This window comes from Lissotriton helveticus, chromosome 2_1 (assembly GCF_964261635.1).
Source record: "Lissotriton helveticus chromosome 2_1, aLisHel1.1, whole genome shotgun sequence".
NCBI classification, from domain to species: Eukaryota; Metazoa; Chordata; class Amphibia; order Caudata; family Salamandridae; genus Lissotriton; species Lissotriton helveticus.
Window position 1 is genome coordinate 1256500978 of NC_136059.1, and position 24553 is coordinate 1256525530.

Here is a 24553-nt window from a genome sequence, read left to right on the forward strand (position 1 = left end):
TTTTTAGCCTTTCTCCCCCATGCCCTGGATCAAAATGTGGTGATGGAAAAATAAGTTCTGGTCCCAAGAATTAGTGCCTTTGCCCACCACCTGCAACCACGGACACACATTAAACACTAAAGCGGGCAATACTTCAGTCTAACTGCAGGCAGCAAAGCTGTTTTGCATATCTCTTCCTCGTGGACTTGCAAGCCAAAAACTTCATTTCTCTCTCCACTTTTCCAATGTAATCCATCTAGATTGCTGCCCCTGATGTAGAGCCTGTTCTTGTTGTATTTTTTTGGGGTCACCAATCGTGCTGTACAGAGTCCCTGCCCTGATTCCAGTATAAGCATAAAGGGTATAATTACACAAAAACACTATAAGCTGAAAAATTCAGAATGTTAAGATTTCTTTTTTTTTTTAATAAGAGACCGTGAAATCTTTTACTGTGGCGAACTTTATCCCCGAGGTCTGAGTGGTAAAGTGAGACGTGGAATGTAAGTGACACCCTTGAAGCACTAGCAGGGAATGGAAAAGAGAGCTTTACTTCTGAATAGAGTGCAGACTGTAATGGAGCCCTGACCGCCCCACCCATGCCACTTCAGTGGACCCATAGGGCCCGCCGCAGAACCCTTGGATCGTTTTGACATTCGCTTCTTTGTACCAGAGGAGTGCGCTGCACAATCTGCAGCTTCATGAAGGTGGCAAGGAATCTGGCGTGGTTGTAATTTGCTACACCAGGCAACAAAAAATTGCCCACCACCAATTCGTCCTCCTCTCCCAAGATGCCCGCCAGGAAACTTCATTCACGGCATGTGTATCAAGCAGCAGGTAAAATGTATTTAGTGCAGTTAAGATAAAAAAAAAAATCGGATATACAACTTGGATCAAAATATATGTATTTATGCAGACCCGGCGTCTGCTGTAAATTAGTCAAGTGAGTTAAATATTCACTGAACTCTTGGGTTTCTTGTCCGTGGCAGTGATTTAAATGGAAAAAAATGAGTGCAGGTGCTTACGAAATTTAGCAGAGGGGCCAGGGGCGGGAACTGAGGCCAGGCCCAAGGGCATGGTTAGGAGATCACCATTTCATGTGTGATTTTCTAGGTGTGCAACTGTGCATAATGATACAGAAACAGTTCTGCCATCTGCAGAGTATTCTTTTTGTCTATGTAATTTTTAAATTTCATGTGAGAAAATTGCCTCTGCACATATGGCACATGCCACATTTGTATTTTAACAATATGCACAATTGTATGCAATTTGTGAAAGGAACCTGCAAAATGATAAACCATAAACCTTTTCTAGTTAGGCGACTGGCAGATCTTAAGGGCAGCAGACAAGCTGCCTCGGTGCAAGTTAGTAAAGGAGAGACATTTCAGAAGGTGGAGAGAGAGAATACATAAATGGTTGTGAAGTTGGAGAATGTTTAGATTAGCTCACTTTCAATGACGTTCTGATTGAGCTTAAGTGTTTCTTCCTAAGTGGAACACGCAAAGTAGACCTCGTGAAACTCAGGAGCTCTGAACTGTTGAGGATGCCCAATAGATTTAACTATCCTAGGTTACAGATTTGGTTCTGGCCTCAAGCCGATGCTCTACTCACTGGCACAACTATGCACACAGTCATGAGCAAGGATGCAAAGGCCCATCCCCAATGGCCGGGGTATGTAAACTGAAGGGCAGGCCAATGTGCCATTGAAAGGCGCATGGTACAGGACCAGCTGTTGTGAAGGTTAAAGCTTTGACACAGTTATAGATAAAAACAAAACTCCCTGAAAAAGTTGGAAGCATATTGTATCCTAGCATCAATATCCTTTATATTTGTACACAGAACAACATTTCAATAGGCGCTGGAAAGTGTATGAGGTGGTCATAGTAGAATACGTTGCTTGCATTCATCAGAATTTTTGCACGACTCCTATTCAAACAATGAAACGCTTAAAAGTTATGTTAGAGTAGCCAGAAGACCAAGCAAATACGAAGAGCCTTTCCGACAGGCTGCCTTGGTGACGCGTTGCTATGTGGTGTCCATATACATTTTCCCTCACTTTCTTCATCCCTCTCACCACTTTCCTGCTGTCTCCCCTCCTCCTACCCATCAAACACCTCTTTCTATGCCCATTTTATGTCTTACCTTTTACGTCTCAATTGTCTAAACTTTCACATGACAATTTCCCCTTCCTGTCCATCATGTCTTGCACCTGTTTTTCCCCCTGCCTACTTGGAGGTGGGCAAAATAACAAATGAATAGGGCTAGCTGAACCAGAGCCGAGCTAATGGCCTGACTCTGATCTTCCAGCCCATGCAGTAGCTGAGCCATGAAGATGTTTGTGTTGTAAATCATAAAAAAAAATCATGTAAAATACAGGAGAAAAATAGTGTGGAATATGGTAAAGAATTGGAACAATAAAAGTGCAGAGGAAAAGCAAATTGACACAACCCTGCTCAACGAGAAGACTTGTGTAAAGCTTGCATTTTGAGAGCTGGCATGGGTTATTCGACATCATTGGTAAATCATTTAAATTACTCATTAATGACATTGGTTCTTCCTAAAACAAGGGGATGTTCACATTACGTCCTTTAATATTAAAGACCAACTAGCACAATAACTGGCCACCGAAAACATTTACTGAGGACTTTCTGGGAGGGAGATCAATGAAATCCATGTTAAGTGAAAGAAATAATGGCTTGGTGTAAATAGAACAAATTAGTCACTCCCAGGTGACTGATGGCTCATAGTCCGTGAGGTTGATTGATTTCTTAGACTTGACGGCCATGGAATTGGATCAGGAAAGATTGATGTGATCAGTGTGCTTTTACTGTTGTCACTTTGAGTCTCTTCCAGACGACACTTGTGAAAGCTTCCACACAGGAGCTGGTTATTCGTCTATCTAAAGATTGCAATCCCCTTTTGTTTTCAGTGTCTGTTCCATCGCCGTTTCAAAGTGTCCAAAACTCGTTATTCATTTTTGCTGATTGAAGTATGCTAGCCTATGAGCATTGGGAGCCTTTGTGACGCACTAGAACAGTTGCGGCAAGATTGTAGATGTGCAGCCAGGAAGGTAGGTTTGGCTCTTAGCTATCTGTTGTCAAAAAACGTCTTGTGGACCATACCAAAAACCTACAGTGGGCTTAGAGCCAACCAATTTCTTACCATTTGTTGGCTTTCTTGTCACTTTTATTTGCTTGCTTATTTAATGGCTTTCCTTCCTCTTCTTGTGTTTCTCTCCTCTGGAGCATAGCTTCTCAACCATCCTTTTGATTGGATGACTTGTATCCGTCCACTGCTCGCATTCACTGAACTATTTTTCTTCCGACACTCCATGAGAGTGCATGTGTTTTCTAGCTCTCTATCTCATGTGCTACTTCTCATCTCAAATACTAGCCACCCCATGTGTATAACCATACTTGCTTTCCCCAGCATTCACTTATTCACTAAATGCTCCTCCACTGTTATACACACACCTCTCCCACAGTGGTCTTTTAAAAGCGCCCAGCAGCTACCATTTGTTACTGTGCCACTCCTTTTTAGAAATCCATGCACTTTAGCGCATGCTTACATTTATTTATATACTTGCTTACTTATTTATACTATATCCAAAATTTGTAGCTGCCATCATGGAACTGTAACAAAAAAACAAAATGGCAGCTATGTCATGCCTGATATACATGCATGTGTGTTAATGCTTGTGTGCGCATTAGTAGTCTCACTGGGCAGCGTAGCTAAGTGATGCTTATGTGCCCATGCATCATGATGCATGAGCACGTTCAAGTCTTCACACTTTTTTCTTGCTACTCCACTCCCTAATGCTGAACAGCATCTGCAGATAGAATGAGCCAAGCAGATGGGTCAAAAAGACGAGACCTTTTGGCTTTGCCACTCTTGTTCACTTTGCCACTCCAGACAGGCAGCAGCAGCCAGATGGAATTTAGTCTTGGTTCTCATCCCGTAGGAACAGTTGAGCCTGAACTGCCAGGTTGTGTCCACTCTAAATTGGCACATAAGCGACTTCTGACCTGTTTCAGCCTTCTGAGTGAGATACAAATTGGTGTCTCTGGTACAGTGAACAAATGACTCCTGTTGTGCCACACTTTTCACACTTGGAAGCGCAAATATGTGATGTGTGGAATGTTTAAAATAAGGCCAGTATTCCAGTCTGTCGTATTTGTTTGTTCACAGTGCCAACCCGGACAGAAAGCAACCATAAGCAAATCCTCTGTGGTCCTTTTCTGTAAGGATTTGCTCGTGTTCTCGTCTTATGGGGTTAAGACCAAAGCCAGTGTCCATTTAGGTGCTCCTTCTCTGTAGTGTCACAGTGGACAAAAACCCCTGGACTGAAATGCAGCCTTAAGTAACTCATAGCGACCGAGATTAATGAAGCATCGAGGCATTCCACCGTCTATTTATTTTTATTTTAAACTTTTTTGTTTTGCCTCTTTCAGAGGCTGCCAGACTGCAGCACAGCTGAAGCACTAGATTTTTTCAGACTTCATGTACGCTCTCTGGGGGAAGGTTTTCTGTTTGATACAGAATCACAAGGCAGATACTAGTGGGGATAATAGGAAGGAAAGCCTGTTACTGTTGCTCTTGGCATGTCACCAGCATGAGGTGTTGTTTTCAACATTTTCCAGCTGGAAAACATGAGTAAAGCTGCAACAATTACCCGTCATTAAAAGTACTGCTATTGGCCTTGTAGAATTCCACGGTGGGTGTTTTTGCTGTGCATTTAGAGTTGCTGCACCTAAAAGGCAGGCCGTTTGTGGGTATTGAGGCTGTATTAACGTAGTATGCAAAAACCGGATATTAGTTTGCTTTCCTGAACAGGTCACATAAGTTCCCTGTAAACAAAATAAATAGCTTCTTTTAAACAGAATTATAAATCTGTGATTGCTCGGTTATATTTTAGAATACATACGAGTCCCAGTTTACCTGTCCCATAACTTATAGATTGTAGAAGACTAATGAACCCCAGCCCTTTAGCTCAGCTGCATTTCTGAGGGACAATGGTTATTACTGCTGCTGAATCTAAGTGAATACTTTTGTACTGAGATATAGAGAAAGCTGCAATCCTGTTAAATGGCTACTGCAGGGATAGGGACATCTTAATATATGTGTCCCGGCGTGGTTGAGTTATTGAGTTCACCTTTTTTTTTTAAATTGGTCTTTTTTGGCAACATAACTTCTATGATAACACACAAAAGCTATGTGGTGGCGCCCTTTAGAACGCATTGAAAGGAGCAGTGCTTTTAATCGACTTGGTATGTAATATGCATGGACCCCCCTGAATATATCTGTGTCGGGCTTCTCTAACGATAAGCTCTGGCACTTTACGCTCTTATCTGGTTGTTGAGATGGGTGGAAGGCTCAAGTTGTTTTTCCCAGGGAACATATTTGGAGCACATTGAAAGTAAAGTAGTAAGGTAGAAAGTACAACGATTAACCCTACATCTCCCCAAAGAAGTAGCAGTATAGACACATGAATGTCTTTGGTGCAAATGTTTTGAGAAAACCTAATTTCCGTGTACCCAGCCCTGTATCATTGTTCATGGAATTAGTCTGGCAGATGTTTTTAAGCACATTATTTAATTTGTGAATTATGGGATGCACCACTATCATGGTTGATTCAAGTGTAGTATCAGCAAAGGGATATTACGTTGGGGGGGGCACTTGATGATTTTTACAATTTACATAGGCCTAATCATTAGGCCGTGGACATATGAAAACTTCAGATTTACGTGCATTACACACACGCCACGGTAACTGTGATTCAACTTTTTGTTCGGACTTGAAGTAGCCCATGCTAAACAGGCCGGTCCCACTTAATGCATGTTGTCACATTGGAATAATGCTTGGTTTTTACACATGCTGACTTATTTGATAGTGTTGTTGTTAAGTAAGGCCCATACAAAGGGATGATTATTGAGCATGCAAGTCTTTTGATACTCTGCGTCAAAGCAGTGGGAGTGATTTAATAATGTAGGATGCTTCCCAGACGAAAATCATACTTGAAAATTCTGATTCCAAATTATTATTGTACTCACAACTTTAAGAATGAAGAGGTTCTTCTAGCTTCACAGTTGTATTTAAGATTTCTAATGATAGTTGGATAGATGCACAGCTCAAGGGTTAGTACGATATCTGGAAAAGTTATGAAAGTTTCTGGTGCACCGGAGGGTAACGTCGAGGGTCCCACGACGTCTATACAATAATGAAATAGTGAGACTAGACGAAGTCTGGAATCATCCCCAGCGGGCACACACTCAATCGTCTTCTGAATGAGGAAGACTTCCGTTTAAGGTTTTTCTCAAACATTCATTTTATTTCATATTGTCTTTAAAGTTGGGAGATTCACATTAAAGCAAGTTTGTCTTGGTGGTTTATTCGCAAACAACTTAGTTTCATCAGGCAATGTCCGTTTCAAAATTACCAATGCATTTCGGGCATTTAATACATGCCCTTCATCAGGGAGACGACACTACAAAAAAATACATAGTGAATAACCATTACTGTGCGGTAAAAAAACGAGTGAGCAAGCATTTAAAGCAACATATATAAAAACCTTTACATTTTGGATAGCATGGTGAACTGATGAGGTGGCTTGTCAAACTTAGTTTACCAAAGAAATTATGACGGTGGAGTGAAGAACGGTTAATGTGAAGGGTAAAGACGGTACCACTTACATGCCTTTCAGGATGTCAGGTTCACTCTGTAACAAGGAAAAACAAGTAGGCCGATATTACAATCTATCCGATGTCTGGTGTCTAGAACATGGTTTAAGAAGTGGTTTGATGAGGACGGGGGTGAAACTAACCTGGACAGCTAGATTCCAAGGATTGGTGATCCGTAGTCTCGCTTCTGTGTTTGCGGCACGAAAAAGTCGGTCGCGCTTCAAAGTTCAAAAAAAGTGTGTTCCGATCATGTGGGTAATCACATGTATTAAATGCCCGAAATGCATTGGTAATTTTGAAACGGACATTGCCTGATGAAACTAAGTTGTTTGCGAATAAACCACCAAGACAAACTTGCTTTAATGTGAATCTCCCAACTTTAAAGACAATATGAAATAAAATGAATGTTTGAGTATTTAAGATTTCAGCATATCTTCCCATTTCTAAAGCTCATCACCTGTAAACAATCCTTTGCCTTACATCCACGAGGAAGTGATTTCTTATTCGTGTGACTCGCGTTGCCTGTGCTACCCACTCACACCTTTCTTCTGTTTTTCTATTCTTCTATTCTTTGAACATTTGCATGAGATTCACAATGTAACTCTTTCAGGGTTCCTACCAGCAAGCTCGAATTTACTATTTTGACTAGGGAGAACATCCAGTGTTTAGTTTTCAATAAAGGCTACCGTTAATTACTTACCAGTGGTTGGCTAAACCATCACTCTCATTGGTCCGCTTCTGGCGTGTTCAGTCCCTCTTCATGTCTTACTTTCTTCAATGGCGCATGGAACAGGTACTGATAAAATAGTTTATTGATGTCTTCTGCTGCTTCGGGCTGGGATTGAGGTGGTACTTTTCTTGCTCTGTTGTAACTTGTCCCATTCTTCGTTGTTGTAACTTTCCATATCTGTTGTTGCAGTTTACCATATTTTCATTGCTGTAGCCTGCCCCCTTCCTGCGTCCGTTGTTGTATATTGCATACCTGCCCTGTCCCTTGTTGTAGCTTAATGCTTGTCTTTGTAGATTGTCGCACCCGCCACGTCCATTATTCCTCTTTGCGCCTACCTGTACCCATTAACCAACTCCTTCTCCATTCATCTATTGACATTGCTTCTCTTCGAGAATTTGTGGATAGCACAGTACATACTTATGCCTTTGTGATATTTGATTACTGCGTGACTTGATTGTTTTATTTGTTGCATATACGTTGTTCTTTTACTGTCATTATGCGCCCCTCTTTTCTAACTAAAGTGCTGTTATAACAATCCTAGGCCTGGTGCCAGCTGTCAAAAGATAAGCGAATAACCACAGGAATCCAATGAAAGTGTAACAAATGGAAAACGAAGTGAAATTATATATACAATCTACCCGTAGATTTGACTTTATTTCGTGAAGCACAATTTGCACCAAGTTTTTTGTTTTGTCAGTACAGAACTTCTCTCTTTGGTGTCAATTACTCAGGAATTTCTTGGAGGAATACAGGTCCCTCAATAAGAACGTCTAGTAGAAATCGATGAAAAATCAGCTCCAAAGTCGAAACTAAGACTCCGCTATTTCTAGACAATGCTAAATGAATCCGGGCCAGACAGTCCGGAGTTATTTACCCATGGGTAAGCCACACTCCTATATAGAACAAGATGAACCACTTGGGCATCGGCCTGTGTGTGGCTACATATGGCGTGGGCTGAGAAACATTGAAAGTTTATCCTTCAAGCAGTCATTGGCTGAGATCACATCTGCTTTTCTGGTAATTGTTTGTTAATTTTCCTCTATCATTGCCTTGTTTACTTATAGCATTCACTTACCAGCGTAGTCTGGTTATTTGCCTGCTAAACATGACCGTGTTGATGAAATGGTCTGCACAGAGAGTAGCTGCTCGTTCACAGGCATCACTTGTTATGTTGGGTGACTAGAAGGCACAAATGCCGTTGTCCATGATGGTCACTCGGTGTACCTGTTTAAGCAGTGCCTGTTCAGCAGGTTTTGTTCATTGTAGGCTCTAGATTCATTTCTGATTTTAACATATCCATATACGATACATTTACATACATTCGGGCCTATGCACAAAGGTAAATTCGGCTCAAAAGTAAGTTTACGAACGACTGGCAGGAATTCATAAAGGGGATTCCTGGCAGGTGCAAGTCCATTCAACTCCGCGACGAGTGCAGAGTTCTCTGCTCCCATAAATACCACCCCTTGGGTGGGAATGTGGGTGTTCCATGTCATAGTTATCCTTGGAAGTTTGCGAATGCCCAAAAACACATTTGCTGGGGCTCATTCACAAACACCTATCATTCCTCTACGTAACCTGGAAATAATTGGATGTTTCATCCAGCCCAGTTCTGGCCTAAGTGCCCTTTCTGGGGTTGAAAAGGAATGAATCAGCCCAAGATGTGTAGGGGGTGTAGGGCAAGAGGTTTCTGCATGGGCGAAAAATATTTTTTCTGTGGATTAAAACAACGAATAAAATGTGCATTTGCACAGGAGATCTGATTTCCCCCTTTCTGGCGTAGAGCGGAAAGGGATCCCGATTAGAAATCACTTGACTTTTCAGGAATCAGGATGCAAACTTGCACCTGGCACACCTATCCTTGTAGATTCCAGGAAAATGGTGTGGATTTAATGAAGCAGAGATAGGCAGGTCACTGAAGGCTCGTGCTTGGCTCGTGCTTGGCTCGGGCAAGAGGTCGTTTTCTCTGATTTTTGAGCTCAAAACAATCCGAGCTTTCTTTTAACTTTTTAATGTTCTTATGTAGTCACTACTGCCCCCGTTCCAAGCCTGTGGTTGCCTTACATGCTATAGTACATGGGTTCATTTCACAATTAATCGACTAATAGTGTGTTGCTGCAAAGTTTCTTGCCTTTGACAAAGAAAAATAGTGCCATTCGTATATATTTTTTTGCTATCTTGTAACAGTTGTTGCAAGGGCCTGATTAAGGAAACCGTTACATACAGACCAAAATGCACTACTAGAAGAGTTAACGTAATTACACCCCCCTAAATGTAGATATAACTTTGTGTTGAGTGCTTTTATCTTTTTATCGTTTACTTGGATGCCGTATTCATTTTCCTAAGACAAACTGCATTGCCAGAATTCAGACTTCTGACATTGTGCATGCAGTTCACTGGTGGGGTGTGTAATCAAACTGAGTTGCCTTGGCATCAAGCCTGATTGAAAAGCTGCTGTCGTCCAGCGAAACACATTTGTGGGCTGAACAAGCTTAATGTATCTGATGGGAAGTGAAACAAACATTTCTACTTACCCATAGAAGTGGAATATGACTCTGAACTTGACTACCCGCGGCTGCTGGTTGCCACACCGATGCCTTTTTTTCCGGTTCCGATGGCTATTGTAGGATGACGCGTGACAGGGGGGGGGGGTTTAAGGGGTCTGGGTGGGTGTTGTTGAAAAAAAAGCAGTGGGTCCGCCATTGGCTGCTTCTCCAGGAGGGAAAAAAAAGAGTATGCGGCAGCTGTAATAAAAGTGTGAAGTGCTTGCAAAATAAATTAATAAAGAATACATACAACAAGCATTTACAATGCAACGGTTTCGCCTTTGCAAAAGTTAGAGCTATTGGCATTGTAAATGACAACATTTTTATTTATGTGTTGGTTTTGAAAACAGATAAATAAATGGCATTGTCATTTACAGTGCCAATAGCTTAATCTCTCGCAAATGCCACCCACACACACCCACAGAGAGCCCCCCACACACACAACCACACAGAGCCCCCCCACACACAACCACACAGAGCCCCCCCACACACACCCACCCAGAGCCCACCCACACAGAGCCCCCCCACACACAGCCCCCCACACACTGCGAGCCCCCCCCACACACCCACACAGAGCCCCCCGCCACACACTGCGAGCCCCCCCCACACACTGCGAGCCCCCCCCCCACACACTGCGAGCCCCACAAAGCACATATTACTGTAACCATTTGAGGAGATAATAGGTGCAGTAACAGCAAATTTCAGTACAGTAGACTCGTGGCTTCCAAAAGTAGAGGAATGGCACTCTGATATTTCTTAACCAGCTCCTCCTGTGAACCGAAGAGTTTGGTAGGAGGACTTCCTTTGTGATGGAATTGCTTTCTGAAGTAGTGTGAGCTTGCATTCACTGCTTTTGAAGCACTGACTGGGAGGATGTGACCTAACGGTCAGAGCTGCCAACTTTGGAGCTGGAGAACCACGTTCGAGCCTCAGCGTTGTATCAACATCCTGTTGTTTTGGGCACATCACTTAATCTCCATGTGCCTAACAAAAGTAAATGTGTCCTTGTGTAACGTACCTGGTACTTATGTAAAGCGCTCCAATACCTTCGGGTCGAGTTTGCGCAAAAAAAGCCAAGCACCCTATTAGTAATGAACCTATACCAAGGAGCAACTGGCCCAGGTGAAATCAGGGCTAACGAGGCTGTGTTTGCCGATACCTCCTGTGAAGTCACGGTGCCCTTGGAACACGTAGTTCACAATCAGGCCTCTGCTGCTTTTATGCCTCAGAGTGCCTCCACCCTCATGTGAGGTGGGTTAGTTCCTTGTGACGGGATGCCACCCTCACATCTGATATGTTCATATGCTAGAGAGGTGCATCTCTCGGACACGGGGTCATCGAAGCCTCAAGAGAGGTATGCTTCTCATACACTAGGAACACTATGCCCCCAAGTGAGACAGGGTCGGGCAGGCGTGTGGGGGAATCTGATAGTGCCAGAGGGCTGATCTGACATCATAGTGTAAAGCTGGAGAGGAACGGAGCAAGCACTCGCCATGACGTTGTGTTTTCGCTGTAAGCCCCGTCCTTTTCAGACTGGGGGGCGTGTGTTTTTAAAGAAACGAACAAAAACACACCCCTCAATCCGAAAAGGACGGGGCTTACAGTGAAAACACAACACGAAGGATACCGGCAGACACCAGGAGAAAGAGACACGCGCAGACAGGGTCAGGAAGAGGCATTCGTGTGACGACCATCCCCACGGCATTTATTTACTATAATGCACCCGGGAAGCAGGGGGGCGCAACTGCGCTCTTGGGGGGCCCCCGAGTCGCGTACAGTCTGAAATGCCTCACTCAGGCTGGCCCCCACCGCCGAGCTCACACCAGTCCACAAGCACTGCCGGAAAAATCTCTCAGTCAAAGTAAAGACATGCATCCGTGCGGTAGTGTAAGCGGGAGTGCAGCGGGGGATTCCTCCGGCTGTTCTTGAAAGTGAAGGCGGGAGCCACGCAGGCGGGGGTGGTGGGGGTGTCCCGCTCCTGGGGGGATTTCTAGATGAAGTGCGTCTCACGTGTGGAGCGCTGACTACTCGAGACGGAGATGCCCACGCCAGGCCACTGAAGAAGGGCTGGGCAGAAGCGAGAGGGGGTGACGGAGAGTGGGGGTGGGGGCACAGGGGTGGGCGAGGGAGGAGGCCGAGGAGACTGCGGTGCGAGAGCAGGACGGCCGCCGTCTCTCCTCACTTCTGCGGGGAGGAGGGGCCGTGACTCGGCACTCACTACTCCAGTCCGTGGGAGACTGCATGAGTAATGCCTCCGCCACCTCGTGACCGCTTCCGAGTTACACCCCCAGCTCCCGGCAGAGCAGCAAACCCTGAGACAGGCAAAAAACCCCAGCAGACCTACAGCGCAACGCGGAAATGTACACGTGTAACCAATTTACAACAAATGGTTTTTAGTTCTGGCTTGCGTTACGTGGATTCTCATAGATTACTAATAGGCAAGGGATGTAGCATTGATTACCTCTGAAAACAAGCGGACCACGCCATGAAGGCTACTGCCCTGCCGCCATCTTCGGAGGAATGACAAAAAAAAAGCTTGGCAGAAAAAAAAATAAACAACCGCCCACTGCCGCAATGACGTTCTAAAAGGGGCGGGATGAGTAAAAATCGCCGGAACACCCACAAATCTGCTCGGGCAATGACAAACAGATCTCTCTTCCGATGGCTGGCCTCCATTTATGGAGCTAGCCAATGGAAGAGAGAGGCGGGACGAAGCCCCATACTGTCTAACATAAGATTTCGCCTGCGCGAAAACTGCTGCACAGTGCTACGCCAGGCGAAACCTAAAAAGGGGCAAGTTCAGAAGAAAATAAAGGCGCAGCTTCTATAGTTAAAGCAGACCGCGCTGTAAATTAAATAAATACATTCCTAAAAAAACATATAAAAGCGGGCAGTGTGCTGCGACGTTGTGGGCGGAATAGGGGGGGGGGTCATTAAAGAAAATCCTGCAACCGACTACATAATGCAGACCATGTAACAACACAATTAAAAAGTCCAATCCTTATGGGAGGTTACAGATGCAGACAAGACGGTACCAAGGAGGGACTACTAAGCCTATTCCCGAATGAAAAGCAAAGATTTCAAAAGGACACTAACAGGAGCCAATTGAAAAGATGGGCTGGGCTTCTATTCCATATTTTATACAGTATGCCTCGCAGAGTAGCGCATGTGTTGCCCAGGCTCGACCTAAAAAGCTGTGTGAATTTGGCACCATGCCTCTGATAGAGGGACAACAATGGCAATGCTTGTCACACATGTTGGTTTGCTGCTTTCTGGATTAATGAACAATCGCTGGTGGTATATTTACACATGAGCATTAGTCATCTGCAAGCAGACAGTCCGCAAGTAAACTGAGGAAATCATTGCTAGGACCAATGCTTGTTGTAAAAAAATGAAGAGTGGTTGATAGAAATGGGATTTCTGATTGGTAGCGGTATGTACCTAGTCGAAACAGGAACCACCACTCTAGTGAGGGTAAGCTTAATACACACTAAAAGATAACGTGTGCTCATCTACTGGTAGCTTGGCACAGAACAGTCAGGCGTAGCTAAGGAGGCAATGTGTAAAGTATTTACACATCACACACTCCCACAAAGAAAACACCACAAAAATACTCCACACAGAAAAAAGAGATTATATTTTTATGAATAAAACAAGACCTAAATGACAATCCAATAGGTAGAACCGGAGTTATGAATTTTTAAACATTAAATGAAACTATTATGCTTCGAGTCTTAAAGTGCCAACCGGGGAAGTTTTGTTGTACTAGACCGGGGTAAATTCAAAGTTGACTGTGATGGAGCGCAGGCCAGATACAGGACTAGCGCAGGTCCAGCTGAAAAAGTACCTTGGATGGAGGATGCATCGACGTTGAAGGCCCGGCGCAAGTAGCAGAGGAGGCCATGGGTCGACGTCGATTCCTTGGATGGAGGCAATGCGCTGTTCCGATCTGCGCTGTCAGTGGGACGTCATCTATGAACCCTTTTCCGATGCAGGCAATGCGTCCTCGGCGAACTGAGTAGTCCGTCGAATTGATGTTGTCAAGGAGCACTGCCTCGGAGCCATCGGTGCGTTGTTTCTGCTGGGTCAGCACAGAAAAGTCACTTCCAAGGGCCCAGGACTGGGTTGGCACCGCTTGACAAGGCAGGACTCTCAGGTGGCAGAGTCCAGGTGCTGTTGCAGGGTTTGTAGGAAGTCTTGAATGTCCCTGAGACTTCAGAACATGGGGCAAGTAACCAAGCCTTTGGAGTAACTCTGGGTTCAAATGAGATGGGTCCAGTCCTTTCCGTAGCAGTGCAGAGGGTAGCAAGCAGATGTAAATCAGAGCAGAAAAGCAGTTCTTCCAGAGCAGACGTGCAGCAGTCCTTGGTGCAGCTTAACAGTCCTCCTTCCTGGTGAAGTTCTTCAAAGGTCTAGTAGTGTACTGTCTTGGTGAGTTTCGCGACTCAGTACTTATACTCAGTTGTGCTTTTGAAGTGGAGATGACTTTAATGAATGTTCTTTGTAATGAACCGAGATCCGTTCATCCCACCCCTGGTTCCAGACTTAGTAGGGGGTAATCAGCCCTTTGTGTGGGGACAGGACAGAACACAGCCTGGTGCACGTGTCGGCTCCCCCTCCCTTCCTGCCCAGGAACAGCCACCAGAATGCAGATGAATATTCAGACACATCTAACTTTCCTGTGTTTGTGGCTGTATAGAGTGGATGCACAAAGTGTAACTGTCACCCACCCTAGACGTGTTTTGGAGACATTCTGCAGGCACAAAGATCAGTAAGAGCAGAGAAATGTCCTCTGGCATTTCTAAAACAGTAATGTTAAATTCAGCTATACCAGTAAAGAGGATTTATTATTGCCATTCCAAAGATCTAAAATACGACAAAGCTTCTCCTTTCAAATCAGAAATTACAACTTAAAAGTGTATTAAGGAATTCTCAATGTTAACCTATTAGAGGAGTAGGCCTCACAGTAGCGAAAAATGTATTTGGGGGTTTGTCGCTACCAGGACATGTAAAACTTAAAAGTACCGGCCCTACCTTTTACTTGCCAGCACCCTGGGCTACCTAGGGCCTACCTTAGGGGTGACTTATGTGTAATAAAAGGGCAGTTTAAGGCTTGGCAAAGGGTTTTATATGTAAAGTGGCAGTAAACTCCATACACAGGCCCTGCAGTGGCAGGCATGAGACAGGTTTGAAAGGCTACTTGTGTGGGTGGCATAATCAGTGCTGCAGGCCCACTAGTAGTATTTAATTTATAGGCCCTAGGTATATGGTACACCACTTTATAATAGACTTACAAGTACATTAAATATGCCTCTTGGGTATACCCCAATGTTGCCATGTTTAGAGGAGACACACATGCACGTAAGCACTGGTTAGCAGCGGTAAAGTGCTCATAGTCCTAAATCCAACAAAAACGTGACCAGAAAAAGAGTAGGAGGAATGCAAAAAGTTTGGGGTGACACTTCAGAGAGGGCCATTTTCCGACAGTGGTCTACAATGCACACTCCCCCTGAAAGCAGGGTTGGTCTTAAGTAAAGTCTTCATTCCTAGCTGTGGTATACAGCAGTGCAGCTGCTTATGGCGCAGTCATCGCAGGCTGCGTCATGAAACTTTTTTTTTTTCATTGCTTTCTGCCATCCTGCTGTACAACGTACAATGTAAAACATTGACAAAGCCAATTCCTCTTGCGTAAGTGAGAGCTAATGGCTTTGCCAATTTTTTTTTTTGCTGCTAGTGTTTTCATACTCCTGAGATTTGCTAATGGTCTTGGGTAATGTTTTAGACCCTTTTTAGGTCTCGCCTACTTCGGGCATGCGCTGTGCTGCAAGACATGTTTACTATTAAGTGGGCTTACAACCTGCCAACAGCATACCATTGGTTATTTTCGTTGTCACTCTTATTTGTAATCGTTCGATTGCTTAGCTCCCGTAGGCTTCCCTTCCTTCCTTGTGTCAGCTCCTCCCTGGAGCTTGGACAAAGTGCATGTTTTCATCCTTGTCTTTGTTCTTCCTTGTCAATTTGCCATGCAGTTAATTTAAAAACACATTTTAATACTTGTTCCGGTACTCCTGGTTGTGCTTTCATACTTTTAATAGAGGCATATGGCTTCTTATTTATGTTTCTTTCACCCCCTCTGGCATCTCTATCGATGCTTTACTCATTTATACCCACAACTGTACTACTCTATACCACTTCACTCTTCACCTCGCCTCTCTTCGCCGCTGCGCTCCACACCACTCTGCTCCATGCCACTCTACACTCCACATATTACTCTATGCTACTCTTCTTCACTCCACTCTGAGCCACTCTACTCAATGCCATGCCACATTACTCCTTACCACTCTACTCTGTGCACTCTACTCCATTCCTTGCCATCCCACTCCTCTACTCCATACCATGCCACTCTACTCCTCGATTCTACTCTTTGCCACTCTCCTCTACTCTGCGCCACGCCACTCTGCTCCCCGCCACTCTGCTCCCCGCCACTCTGCTCCCCGCCACGCTGCTCCGCTCCAGTCTATGCCACTCTACGCCACTTCACTCTACGCCACGCTATGCCACTCGACTCTCCTCTATGCCACTCTACTCTGCGTCACTCTACGCCAGCCTACTTTATTCTATTCTGCGCCACTAACTTTTAGCCATGCTGCAGTACAACATAGCTAAATGACAGTGGCATTGGCAATAGCTCGCAGATAGGCGAGACCTTTTGGCTGTGTTTAATGCTTGTTTTGCTTTGTTAGTTTGATATTAAATCCCTATCTATATGTTACAGTAATTTTTTATGACACTGAACCACGAGTTTTTTTTTACTCTGATTTACCCTGCAGCTGGAACCAACTACTCCACAAAACCGATAACATGTTCTTGAGTTGGATGACTGTTTATTTTGGGAGGGAACCAATTTTGACAGCAGCCCTTTTCTTGTTGGCTCTTGATTCCTTTGTAGATAGGAGACCACTAATGTGTGGCCTTGATTTCTTGTGTGAATGAACACAATGGTAGACTTTCAGCCATGTTCTTTTCATCTTTCTCTGAGATAGAAATCATGGTGGTGATTTTGATGACTGATTATTGGTCTTGTGTCTTTTGACCTGCTGGAAGGTCAGATGGGTCTGCTCATCCTTGTTCTCCATATTACAGCATTCTATCTGGCAGAAGGAAACAGATTTGTACCAGTGAGCTGACCTCTCTGATACAAATCTGGTTGATTTGTTGTTGGTAAAACAAGTGACTGCGCTCTCCCTTTGCTTATGTAACAACCACGTAACCCCCTATCTCTGCTCACTGTGGACGCAATGGTCTGCTGTATAGCAATGACACGAAGACCTGGTTGGGTCCCTGTAGGAATATGGCAAAGGCAGAGATTGTGAGGTACTAGGCCTGGAAGCAATATGCATTTCTGGTAGGGTTCTTTTGGCTTTGACATCAGCAGGGGACCTGGCGTTACCTGGATAATCACAATGTGTAGGACTCTTGTTTGAATCTGAGGTTATGCTGTGGTGAAAGTTGTGCATGTTTTTAGGTTGAGTCTACCAGACCGCTCAAGCTGTCTGTTTGCAAAAAACCTTTTGTGGGCTTACCAAAAACATACAAGGGGGGATAGTATTCCACTGCTCTTTTTCAGGTAACTACTTTTTAAATTTTGCTCAAGTTAAATCTTTATTATGTTTTGGAACTCCGTGGAGGTCCACATAAGGAAAAGAACAAAATAAAAAATACCATTCATAATATAAAAAAGACAAATTATAGCACTTACTGCAATACAAAGTGTCACATTAATGCGCATGTCATTCATCAGAAAATATCTAAAAAACATTAAAAAAAATTAAAGATGCAGAAACAAAATCTCTCATTAGGAGGGTTGTGTAGGGCAAACATAAAAGAATTAGCATTTACAATACCCATTTGCAAACATATTTGTCTTAACCATTTGCAGCGATAAGGACGCAGCACTGGGCATATAAAAAGTGCATGCACTCGATCTTGAATAGATTGATGACAAAAATTGCAATCAGCAGAGACTCCATACCATTTAAATAAAAGATTATTTAGAGGTAACAAGTCCTGTCTCAATAAGAACCAAAATCTCCGAATACCGTGTGGTAAGTTCCAAGTAGCGTAAGGTTGCACAAATTTTCTTGCGAATGAATCAGTGAGAGGATTAATACCCTTCTTAGCAAGAATTGAAGTACTGTCTAGTCTAAAGCTAAGATCCCAAGTAGCCTCTTTCAAGACAGACTTTAGCTGGGATGCGGATAAAGAAAAGAGAGAGTTCTCTTCCAGCTGCAAGAGCGATACAGCCTTTCTAAAGTTATTAACAATTAAGGAGTGTTCTCCTAAACTTCCTAATAGTTCAGTCTTTAAGAGGAACCTCATAGTCCCCTCTTCTCCTCTGGCTATGCTTGCGACCCAACGTACTACAGCTGCCAGGCCCTGCACCCAACTGCTGCGCAACCCAAACTCAAGTCTGCAAGCAGCCACAGAGCAGGCAGAACTAATAGAGGCTACGCTTCTTAGCAATTTTCCCTCCACCTTATTTAGAAAATCCCAATGCTTAATGTCAATTAGTTCTAATCCATATAGAAGGGTGGAAGGAACTTTTGCCCTAAAGACCTCCAGTAAATATTAGAAATGCCTTCTTCCCATTGCCGAGTACAATGCACTTAAGCTTCTGCCTTGGGATAAAGCCTTCCGGGCATTGTTATCAGTGTGGGGTTTAGCACTTAAATTGTCACAGATTAATTTTCCTAAGAAGACATAACTCTTTACTACCTCAAGTTTGTCATCTTCCACAGACCAGGTAAAGTTCGTAAATTTTTGTTTTTTCCGGCCTGAGATGCACATAATTTAGCTCTTAGATGCATTAATTTTTAAAAAATGGGAATCTGCATACTGATGTAGAGCTAGGAGGCGTTTAGCGAGGCCTTTAGGCATAAGATCCATTATTATGATATCATCCGCGTATAACATACATGAAATGTGCTTTCCGCCCAATATAGGCGTATACCATCACAGGAAGAGAGTGAAGCAGGTAAGTCTGCAATATATAAAGAAAAAAGTAACGGGGCAAGGAGACAGCCCTGCTTAAGGCCATTACATGAAGGGATGATCTCGGAAAGGCCCCTATCTCCTCCTTGCAAGACCTGACACCACGTGTCTGTATGTAACACCTGGATCATGTCCAACAATTGAGGGGGCATTCCCAAAGCGGAGAGCTTTCTCCACAGCAACGGGCGATCAACCTTGTCGAAGGCTGTGGAGAAATCTATAAAGGCCACGTAGACTCTTCCGCCGCGTACCCTTATATATTTATCTGTAATAGTCTGAAGAGCGGAAAGATTATCCAGAGTTCCATGGCCTTTACGAAAGCCTACTTGTTCTAGTGGTAAGATTTGTTTTAATACCACCCAATCGTTGATTAGAAATAAAAGACATTTAGAAAAAACCTTCCCAATTGCGTCCAAGAGGGCTATTTGACGATAGTTAATGGGTGAATTTCTATCGCCCTTTTTAAACATGGGGACCAGAATACTTCCCTTCCAAGATGATGGAATAGTTTTTTTAATGAAGCAAAACCTGAAGAGAGGAAATAAGATTTTACTCCAGGACGCAGGATCTTGTTTCAAGACTGAAATCGGGAGTTCATCAGGTCCCATAGCTCCTGATGGGCGCATCTCCCTAATAGCCGATTCTATGGATAATTCTGAGGGGCATTCAATTGTGGAGTTACTATCTTCCCCAATTCCCCTAAGATCCACTTGCAGATCATTCTTAGCATACAGACTTAAAATGAAGTTGACCCAGGTTTGTTCTGGAATAGGGATTGGAAGAGGGCGCACTCTTGAGCCGCACCCCTCCCCAATAAGAGTCCAGAATTGCCTAGCGTTCCCTTGAACAGCGGCTTCCCGCAAATCAATCCATAACAAGTCCTCTTTTTCCTTTTTCATTTTTTTCTTTATCCTGCTTCTCCTTCTTTTGAGGAGAGATATTTTCTGAGATCTTTCTACTGCTGCACTTATGTATTGTTCCCTCACCAATTTATTTATTTCCTTATTAAGGGAAGCAACTGCTTTAGGGAGGGATTTTTTTTTCTTAATTAAATTCGATTTTTTTACTGCAGAGATGATCTCCTTCATAAAAGCCTCAAAGGAAGACTGTTCCACCCCCTGCCAATTGATTAAATTGGATAAAGTTTTCACAAGGATAGGTTCCAGGCCCTTCATAGCTTTATAATCCCAGAAACATCTTCCTGTTTTTTGAAAGGAGACCACATCCCTATCAAGCACCCAGGTGTCTGAATTAGGGGGATCTACTAGGAGAGTTAGCATAATAACATTATGGTCACTGAGGGTAGATTCTATAACGACCAAATCCCTTAAAAGAAAAAAAGTAGGGTGGTCAACAATTATATAATCCAAAATAGATTTACTATTGGGGGAACTATGTGTATAGTTTGCAGGCATGTCGGATGGAAGCCTACCATTAACTATAAGCCCCTCCACACTATATAATTCCTCCAACAGAATTTTACCCAGTTTATTTGTTTTTATATTGTCTGGGAAGAGGGCTTGGGGGAATCAACATAACCTCCTCTTTTACTTTATTCCTAAAAAGCTCCAAACTGTAGTTCGAAACTTCACAATTTAAGTCACCAATTAACAGAAAATTAGAGAGGGGGGCTATTTCTTTAATTTGCCTAATAAAGAGAAAAACTTGTTTCAGCAAGTTATTAAAAGAATCACCTGGCGGAATATAGGAATTTATTATCACTAAGGGGTATCTCTCTCCTGTTTTATCTAGATTGCAGAGAGTCACTGCCTGGAAAAGGTTACTGGGGTCTATATGGTGGGAAAAATTCAATTTTATTTTATTGGACAATAAGCAGGCAATTCCCCCTTTAGCATGACCTCTTTTAGGGGGGGTTGCCGCCACCTCTAATACAAAATAATCTTTCCCTACATTCAATTTATCAATACACCAAGTTTCCTGAATGCAGATTATATTGGCATTCAAAGAAAAAAGATACAGTAATTTTTCAGGATTGTTATTAATGCCAGCTGCATTCCAGGAGATAACAGAAAAGACAGTGCTAAAGGTGAGAAAACAATTTTGGGTTGTCTGTCACCTTGGATGACAAAGCACCAGGTAACCAGTTCCATTGCTGATCATTCTCAGTTATACCCCTATTTATTGTTAATGGGGGGGGGGATAACATGAGTAACTATCCTTTTAGTTTTTGAGACACGAATCTTTAAGTCATCAAAAGATTGAGAAGAGCCAACTTGACCCGGGCCCCTATAGTAGCCATTCTCAATGTGGTTATCAGCACATGTGGCTGTAAAGGGAACCACATCAATCCCCCGACTCTGGAAAATTTCTGCTTTATTTAATATAAGATTGACTATCAAGTTTGAGTAGAACCGTACCCTGATAAATGACGTAGACCCTGTACCTAATATTGTTACTAAATCAATATCACTTGATTTGATTAATTTTAAGCCCTCAATGTCTTTACAACATTTCAGCAAAAATATCTATTTAGTACCAAATCAAGGTCAAATAGTGGGACAAAGTCCAAGATCAATGAGTCAGTACGGGATTCCATCATCTTATAAGCAGAGTTTTGACCAGGGACTACCCTTTCTGCCCGTATATGGAAAGAAGGGGCAGTAGGGTTAAGGGAGGGGGATGCCACAGGGACAGAAATTCTTGCTTCCACCACTGGGGAGTGGACCATGAGCCTTTCTTTTTCTGCACCCTGTTCTCTCAAATTTAGGTTAGAACAACTAATAATAGTTTCATCTGTATTAGTGGAAGGCCCCGAGGATTCAGATGGCAACCTAATAGAATCATGCCTCGGAGATCCAATATCTATCTCCGCCTTAGCGGGGGAGGAATAAAAAGAAACTTTGGAATTCTCAAATAGAATTTGTCTCTGCCTCCTCTTTTTAAATCTGCGGAGAGACTTCCTCTTTTTTTTTCCTTTATGCTTTCCTTGTTTTTCCACTTTTTCCTCCAATTCCGGCCCCTTGAAATCTGGATCGAAAATAGGGTATAGTGCCTTTTCGGCAGTGGCATCAGCCAATACAACACTATTTTCCTCTAAACCAATACCTGGAACTAAATCACTTATACAGTTATAAGCAGACGTTTTAAGTGTAGGACATAAATCCTTCAGTACAGGTGCAGCGCGTATATTCTCAGTTAACAAACAAGGTGGATTAGACGAAATTGTTTGAGGCAGTGTTGTGGTGGGGGGGTCTAAACCACAACTCCTTTCAGTGGTTTTTGACAATAAAGCCTTTAAAATTTGGGTAACAGAATCCAGTACCAATCTGAGCTACCCACAAATTTGTTCAATAGCGTTAGAATTGAGGACAACAAATGTTCCATGGAAATTAGGAATTCAGATATAGGTTTCTCTGATAATCTTAAACTAGGATCATTATTAACCTCAATCCCCGTTATATTAAGCATTGGACTTTTTGACATGCTTGTCTGGAAGGAAAGGTCTTGGGAATTAGGAGAGGGGGTACTACTATAGAGACGGAGTCCAGAAGGGGTAGCACCAATTGGGGTATTTACCAGATCTAGCAGTGCCCTGGGTTCATCAACCAGATAACGTTCGCATAACACTGGATCAATATCCAGGGGCTGAGAGTCTTCATTAGTATCCTCCCTTGCCTTGGAGAGGTATAGAGTGCCATTATGCAAGGCATTTACAGATGTTAAAAGAGCCTTGGTAAGTTGGAAATTATCTGGCTTAGGGGCTGAACAATTGTCATTCACAGCAGATATCGAAGGGGTAGATAAAACACCCACAGTAGAGTGAGGGCTTAGATTAAACTTTCCCAAATCCACCTCCTTCGAAGATTGATTGGGCGATGGGATACATGATGATACTAAGGAGACCCCCTTATGGGAGACAGTATTTTCCAGTGGTGCCTTATCCCCCGATTTCTCCCAAAGCTGAAAAATCTGATTTTGGCCCTTCAACTGGATTGTAGAAACATTCTTATTCCGAAGGGGGTTGGATCTGGTCTTAGCTGTTGATCTCCCCCCCAACAGTCTCCCAGATCTAAGCTTTTTTGCGGTCATATTGCAGGCAATAACAAATTGTGAAGGTAAAACTATATGCCGTGTCAGTGAACAGGGTTAAAATTATATGCGACAAATACTAACAAATCGCAAAACCAATGAGGCGAGTATACTGTGTCACTAAAAATGCAGCAGCAGCCAAGGTCTATACACGATGAATGGGTTGCAAAATACAATAGTATCTAATCACCAGTTATTAATAAGTGGGCCCAGCCCAGCCTACTTCAGCCACTGAGGGCCTCAGAGGGCCCGCTCTTTGTCCGGTCTTAGTCCGCGCTTCTGTCCGCGCGCGTCCCGCGTTCGCGTTAGATAGCAAGGCTAAGTAGGAGGAGGAGGGGGTGGGAAGAGGCACCAGGTGCGTGCAATGAGCAAGCGCTAGCACCTCTGGGCCTCGCAGTCCCGCTCCCGCTGAGGTAGTCAAACGCCTCTCTCCCTCCGCAGACACTCAAAATCCGGTATGGAGCACACGAGCTCCCAGGTCCCAAGAGAGCGCCTCAAAGCGGAGCAGCCTTCAGCCTCAGAACACAGAGCACAGATCCTTCGTGAAAAGCAGAGAGTCAGGCAAGCAATGCGAGCGGCACCCGCGGAGCGGGGGCCGCGAGATGTAAAGAAGCCTTCAGGGAGTGGGCGGGAAGAGGCACCAGGTGCGCGCAATGAGCAAGCGCTAGCACCTCTGGGCCTCGCAGTCCCGCTCCCGCTGATGTAGTCAAACGCCTCTCTCCCTCCGCAGACACTCAAAATCCGGTATGGAGCACACAAGCTCCCAGGTCCCAAGAGAGCGCCTCAAAGCGGAGCAGCCTTCAGCCTCAGAACACAGAGCACAGATCCTTTGTGAAAAGCAGAGAGTCAGGCAAGCAATGCGAGCGGCACCCGCGGAGCGGGGGCCGCGAGATGTAAAGAAGCCTTCAGGGAGGGGGCGGGAAGAGGCACCAGGTGCGCGCAATGAGCAAGCGCTAGCACCTCTGGGCCTCGCAGTCCCGCTCCCGCTGATGTAGTCAAACGCCTCTCTCCCTCCGCAGACACTCAAAATCCGGTATGGAGCACACGAGCTCCCAGGTCCCAAGAGAGCGCCTCAAAGCGGAGCAGCCTTCAGCCTCAGAACACAGAGCACAGATCCTTCGTGAAAAGCAGAGAGTCAGGCAAGCAATGCGAGTGTTTTGCTTAAACACTCCCTCATATGCATTTGTTTTCCAGCTCTCTTCCTCGTATACTTCTCCCCTTCGCTAAATGCTTGTCCCCTCAGCCCTTCATGATGATTTCCCCCTCATGTCCATCCTCCCCTCTTGCTCTCCCTCGTGTGCTTCCTCTACCTGCTCCTCCCTTGCCTCCCCCTTGCCCACTGTCTTTTTTCTCTAAATCTTTTCTTCTTTCTTTTTTTGGAGAGGGCCAGGGCAACACATTCCTCCTGGACACTTCACCTTAAAAAACAAAAAGTGCTTTTATGCAACTTGCTACATGCTACGGCCTCTTAGCATGTCACAATGACGGTCAGATTTAGGATGATATTAACAATGTCCTTCCCA

The 24553-nt window shown here is 44.0% G+C and overlaps 1 protein-coding gene across 1 annotated transcript in view; it reads left to right on the top strand.

Moving 5' to 3' along the window:
- Positions 1–24553, top strand: part of TSPAN5 (tetraspanin 5) — a 325789-nt gene that overhangs the window by 19269 nt on the left and 281967 nt on the right. The gene's annotated exons all lie outside the window — the stretch shown is intronic.